The sequence below is a fragment of the Perna viridis genome, chromosome 11 (assembly GCF_037379345.1).
Source record: "Perna viridis isolate PV_CMFRI_1.1 ecotype Kerala chromosome 11, ASM3737934v1, whole genome shotgun sequence".
Lineage (NCBI taxonomy): Eukaryota > Metazoa > Mollusca > Bivalvia > Mytilida > Mytilidae > Perna > Perna viridis.
This window is the reverse complement of record NC_142455.1, coordinates 23,426,528-23,432,420: the sequence shown is the minus strand read 5'-3', so window position 1 is coordinate 23,432,420 and position 5,893 is coordinate 23,426,528.

Genomic DNA, 5,893 nt, shown 5'->3' with positions numbered 1-5,893 from the left:
TGAGATTATATGTAAACTCCATACGTAGGTGCTGAAGGGATGTTGACACAGATGAAAGGAAAGTTTAAAAATTGACAATATGGAATGAAAAGTCATCGCGTTTGTCGTATAGTTTGGCCAATAGTTTTTCCTTTATCATCGATCTCTAATTAAGTGAAGGTCAAGATATGAGGCTGAATTAACATTGTCTGTAGTATTCTTTATCTCAAGATCTTTGGGGAAGATGCGATGTATCAAATCCCCGAAACTAGGATTGTATAATGATGATACGTCAACTATGTAACGGAAACTGAGATAAAAGGATCCAGCTAAACGACTTTCCTTCTTTTGGATCAGATCAACCATAAAGTCAGCCTCATAAGAGTAAAATAATATGTTAGCAACTATAGAAGCACAATTTGTTCCCATTGGAATTGTGACCGTTTGTTGAAAAACACCTAACTAGGCAAATATGCTAGATAAGAAATTCCAGCATTTTGAAAACATCTTCCATATTCCATAGAGAATCCTGGGAGTTTTATTTCGTTTTTCGTTATATACTTTATATATTGTGCACTTTCCTCACTTAATCTTACAAAAATAGAAGATTCGTGTAAACATATTTGTTCATAAAGAAGACATTAAGTACATACATATGAGTATAATAACATGATAAAAAAAACCTCTTCAATACTATCTCCCGAAAAAATGATATACAATTATAAAATATTACAAAATGAACATTGTAAAATGAATAATTTATGCTTAATATGTTTGAAAATTTGCATGTGATTTTTTTTGTAAAAAAATCTCATTCTTTTCAAAAGAAGATTATGGAAAAGAAAAGAAAATATATATATACAGTTTACTCTTGACAATTAACTTTTGAACAGTTAAAAATTATCTTATTTTGATCATCATCTAGATGATGTGAATCATACAATAGTAGTTTTGAATCTATATCTTTAGTATATTAAGTGAAAATATAGTTTGCTTTCGTAAAAAGTATAATTTCTATAATGACTCACAGACGTTAAATATTAAAAACAAAAGAGGACCTAAAATAGATCCCTGCGGGACGCCGGCTTTAGTATTATTCTATTGCACACTTAGTCCATTTAATACCATTTAAAATACCCATTGTACCCTTCCCATTGAGTAATTTCTGAACCATTCCAATAGTGTTCTCGAGATACCATATGCTTTCAATTTGTACAATAAGCCTTTGTGCCATACGCGGTCAAAGGCTTTACTAATATCACAAAATAAGACCCTTTCTTCCTTTCCCTCATCCAACGCCTTTCCAAAGTCGTTTGTTATGTTAACATGCTGAATAATATCAGAGTCGCCACGGGTAGACTGGTTAGCGGTTAATATAGTATTGCGACACAAGAACTTAAATGTATACTTGTACAGTGTATATACATCGCTCCATATATTTGGAGATAATACTAAAGAGTGAGACAGACCGATAGTTCTTGACATCGTTCGTCTTACCGTATTTAAATACGGAGATAACGTTTGCCCTTTTCCATAATGTTGGCAGTCTATAATGATATGTTAAACTCTTTACAAAGCGGGTATTTCAATATGGATGCGACTTCCTTTAACGGTCTTGGACTGATCAAGTCAGGACCGGTTGACTTCCTTAGCTTTGAGAATAAGTAGCGCATCTTCTACGTCACTTTCTTGTAGTGTTATGTATTTCAACTCACCTATTGTTTGTGAACGATCAGAAACATTTTTGTTTGAATCTTCTATGATCATTTGCACAACGAAAAAGTTGTTGAATTCATTAGCATTTTCTAAATCGTCACAAATCAGTTTGTTATTCACTAATAAAGGTGGTATTGATGACCTCCATGAGATAAGTCTGCCCGCGTTTCACCAATTCTTGACGTTGGATTTTCGTCAAATAGTTTACCTGTGATTTTACCATGAAACTCTGCGCGGGGTTTACGCATCTCTGATGTAACTTTATTCCTGATCTCACGGAATTTATGTCAATCGCGTTCGCTGTTAGTCAGCTTTGCTCTGTTGTGAGTCCGGTTGTTTTTTTCTTTCCTACAATTTGTTGTCTTCTATAAAGGCGCTTGCTTTCTAATTGTGATATATTTGTATGTTCAGTGGCGTCTAAGATCGCGTCGCTTACTTGAGTAGCAATCGCGTTAAGACCGGCGTTGTTTGTAATAAAATTCCAATTAGTATTCGTTAATTCTCGCCTGTACGAATCGAAATCACCTTCGTTTGAAAGCTATATTTTACGTTTGATGACTTTACTTTTTACTTTTTATCATTGGGTGTTTATAAATTAAAAAGAAACAGGACCATGGTAGTGTACTTGATAATGTAATGATGGGCCGACTGCCGAATACTTAATAAATTTGCCTCATTCGTCAAAATGAGAACTAGTTAGGATGACGAACGCTTCGTATAATTCGTTGGTTGAGTTGAAACAAACTATACTGCGTAGCGAGCTTTTTGACTTTGGCGTTTCGATGGTCAGGCTGTTCATTATCAAAATCGCCAGTCAAAATAATAAAATCCGTGTGCGCATCATTTAAGGAATGATCAACGCATTGTTCGATTTGCTTCCAGATTAAGGGTGGACTATGGGGTGGTACGTAAAACGTACTGTATAAAACATTATTTCGAGTTAATCTAAGTTGAAACTTCTACCTTCGATGTCTCTTAGTCGATATGTTATCGTTCACGTATAAAATAACGCCTCCTCCGGCTCATTTGCGGTCCTCGGTCCCACGGAAAGGTGATTGAAAATTATGGAGGTAACGTCCACATTTGAGAGGTTTAGCCACGTCTTGGAAATTATATCAAAATCAGAATATTCTGCAATTATATTGTCTAATTAGACTTTGAATGTTTAAATGAATAAATGATACGGTCGACGACTATACTTCCGAATAACCTGACACCTCAAGAGAATCGACTGAATTTATACTCTCGCTGCTAATCGTTCCAGAGGATGGACTCGGGTTCGTTCCGACTCCAGAAATAATTTTGAAAAAAGTAAGAAGAGTATAAAATGCTGTTTCCCATACAAAATTGAGATCTTTTTCGTCCGTGCTTGGATTACATGCATTACTGGTAACATGTCTATTAACAAGTATTTCTGATTTTATATTACAATTATTCCTATTACTCATTGCATTTTTTATTTTAGTCCGAGTTGCTCATTTGCTTTTGTTACTTTGTATGTATTATTTTAGTTACTTAATGTTCTTTGTTGTGTGTGTATGTTTTCCATGTTTAGTCTTTGTCCCTTGATTACCATCTTTTGATTTCCGCTAGAATCTTGGTTCCCTTAATTACTTTCAAATATAGTTCAAAATCATTTACATCAATAATCATATACATCAAAATGACAACAGATATGGCAGATACAACATCTGATGATAGCAACATTAGATAAATAAAATAAAGTTCATACAGCTAAAATCTGCCTTTGCCTCATGTATATTTGACTATATTATAAAATATGTCAACTCTTACCCTACCGGTGCACCTGCTCTCATTTTTAGTGGAGTCCGAGTTGCATTTAGTGTCACATGAACTGCTTTCTACAACTGCGGCATAATACTGCTTTAGTTCAGTATCAGTATCAGCTACCCCTCCGAAGATTACGAAAAATTGATTAGTCGTTGTTTCATCGATGAAAATTTGTCTAGCATGATTGTCTTTCAGTTTATTTCAAAGCATCATCGGAAAATTGACATAATTTATGCGTTTGAATGTTAATAAAACTGGTCGGTTATCATTTAAAATTTAACATAAAAATACGCTTGAAATTTAACACTTATAAATTCGGCCGGGCGGAGAACAATTTCAATAAACGAGTAAATGCAGTTACGTAAAAGGGGTCATTTTTTACAGGGTAATAAAGTGCACCGATTTATCATTTTAACATAAGTTGCGACCTCTATAAAGTGCACGCTATTGTGATGTGTTTTGTCGGACTTATTCACCCGACATGGCTATTCCCTTACTATAATATTTCATATTCTATTTTATTTGTAATGGGTTCGTTTTACAAAACAAAGGACGAATAACATCCAAAGTAAAAGGCGTTTTCGATTAAGCATTATATTTCAAAGGTTTGGTATTCGTGTAAGGGTCCGTTAAGTTCATGTTGTATTGTATATCTCAAAAAGAATATTACATACTAAACTCATATTTTAAATTTGAAGTTAGAAATTTATGGATGCAAACAGCTAACATTTTGTCGACAAAAACATCAGCAAGTCATGCTAACATTAGTTGTATCTAAATGGTTATAAGTCCAATTATTATACAGTCTAATAACCTATTTTAAGTACATTCAAATCATTTGTATTACGTAAACAAGTGAATTAGGAACATTTTTCATTTGTAACAATCTTTTTGCTTTTTCCTTTGTTCTGATCTTTAATCGTTGCGTTATGGCTTTTGATAATATATCCCATAAACTTTTCACTGGGAAACCAAATATTTCATGTTGGGTTGTTGAAGTCTGTCATATGTTTCTTCTAATAGCATTTGAAGATTACCTTATTCAACCCCAATTGTTATATTTAGATATTAATTTTTCAAATATTACAATTGCACAAAAAAAAGCGCAACAAGTGCTAATGCATTAAAAACAAACAAAACAAACAAACAAAAATAAAAACAACAAACAACAAACAAAAAACTCCGCAAAAATCAGATACAACAAATATTACATAAAACTATGGCTAACGCTAATTTGAAGTTGGCTGACACATATTTAATGAACACCACTTCAAATTGACTTGGCATTTTACTTTTTACTATGTAATGAATTATTTAGGTTCTTTTAAGGTCAAAACCTAGGACATTAATTGTAAGGTAATTTTTTGTTAATATATTAAGAATGCAATTACTATATTTCCGAAAACTTTGTTTAATGCTTCTTTACACAGTATTCTACACATATGCATATTTCCTTCCTTTACAAAACAAGTTACTATAGCCATGTTTTGATAAAAACATAAGTGTAATAATCAAATTTTAAAATAAATGTACAGATTTACCAGAACATATCAAATATATTGCAGCCTCAATATCTAGTGCAGTGTATGCTGGCAATAATTTGTGAAAATTGCCAGATTTGAACGATTTTAATATTTAATGTTTATTGGTGTTGGTATTTAGCTGGATCATAGCATAAAATATTTCAATTCTTGTAAATTAAAAGAAATGGGTTTTTCCAAAAAACTTAATGCTAGTTTGCCCTGCATAATACATTAAGAAATAGGACTATATGAATTTCAGACTTTTAATCTTATTTTTGACAGCTGTAGATTTGTTGTTGTTGATTTTACATAGAAGTAACTATCTAATTTCTATCTTTTTAAAATGATAATGCATTTTATAGTTTTACACCAACAAGGATTTATATTTCTTTTAATGAAAAATTTTAAGCTATAAACATCCACTGTTATTGAAGATGCAAATTTTATATAAAACACGAAAAGTTGAAAATTAGAAAGTAGGAAATATAAGATTCAGTAAAGGACAGGGTTTGAAAATTTATTCAGAGCAACACAGCTCCCTTCCCCCTTTCCCCAATATAACCTACAGCTTATTCAAATTATAGTTACCAGGCGCGTAGCTGAGGCCAAATTGAAGTGTAGGCAAAATTACGGCAGGGGGTCCAGGGGGTGAAGCTCCGCGGAGATAGCGTTTTAGAGCATCATTTATGCCTCTCCTGGATGTATTTTATTTCAATCCCCCCCAAAAAAAAACAACAACAAAAATTGGCAAAATTAAGTGCAGGCAAAAACTTTTTTGCCTAACGGCAGCTACGCGCCTGATTACTCTTTTTATTTATGTAGATATCACTCATTTTTTTTGTTATTTCTTTTTTATCATATCCGAATGCTTACTTTAAAACGAA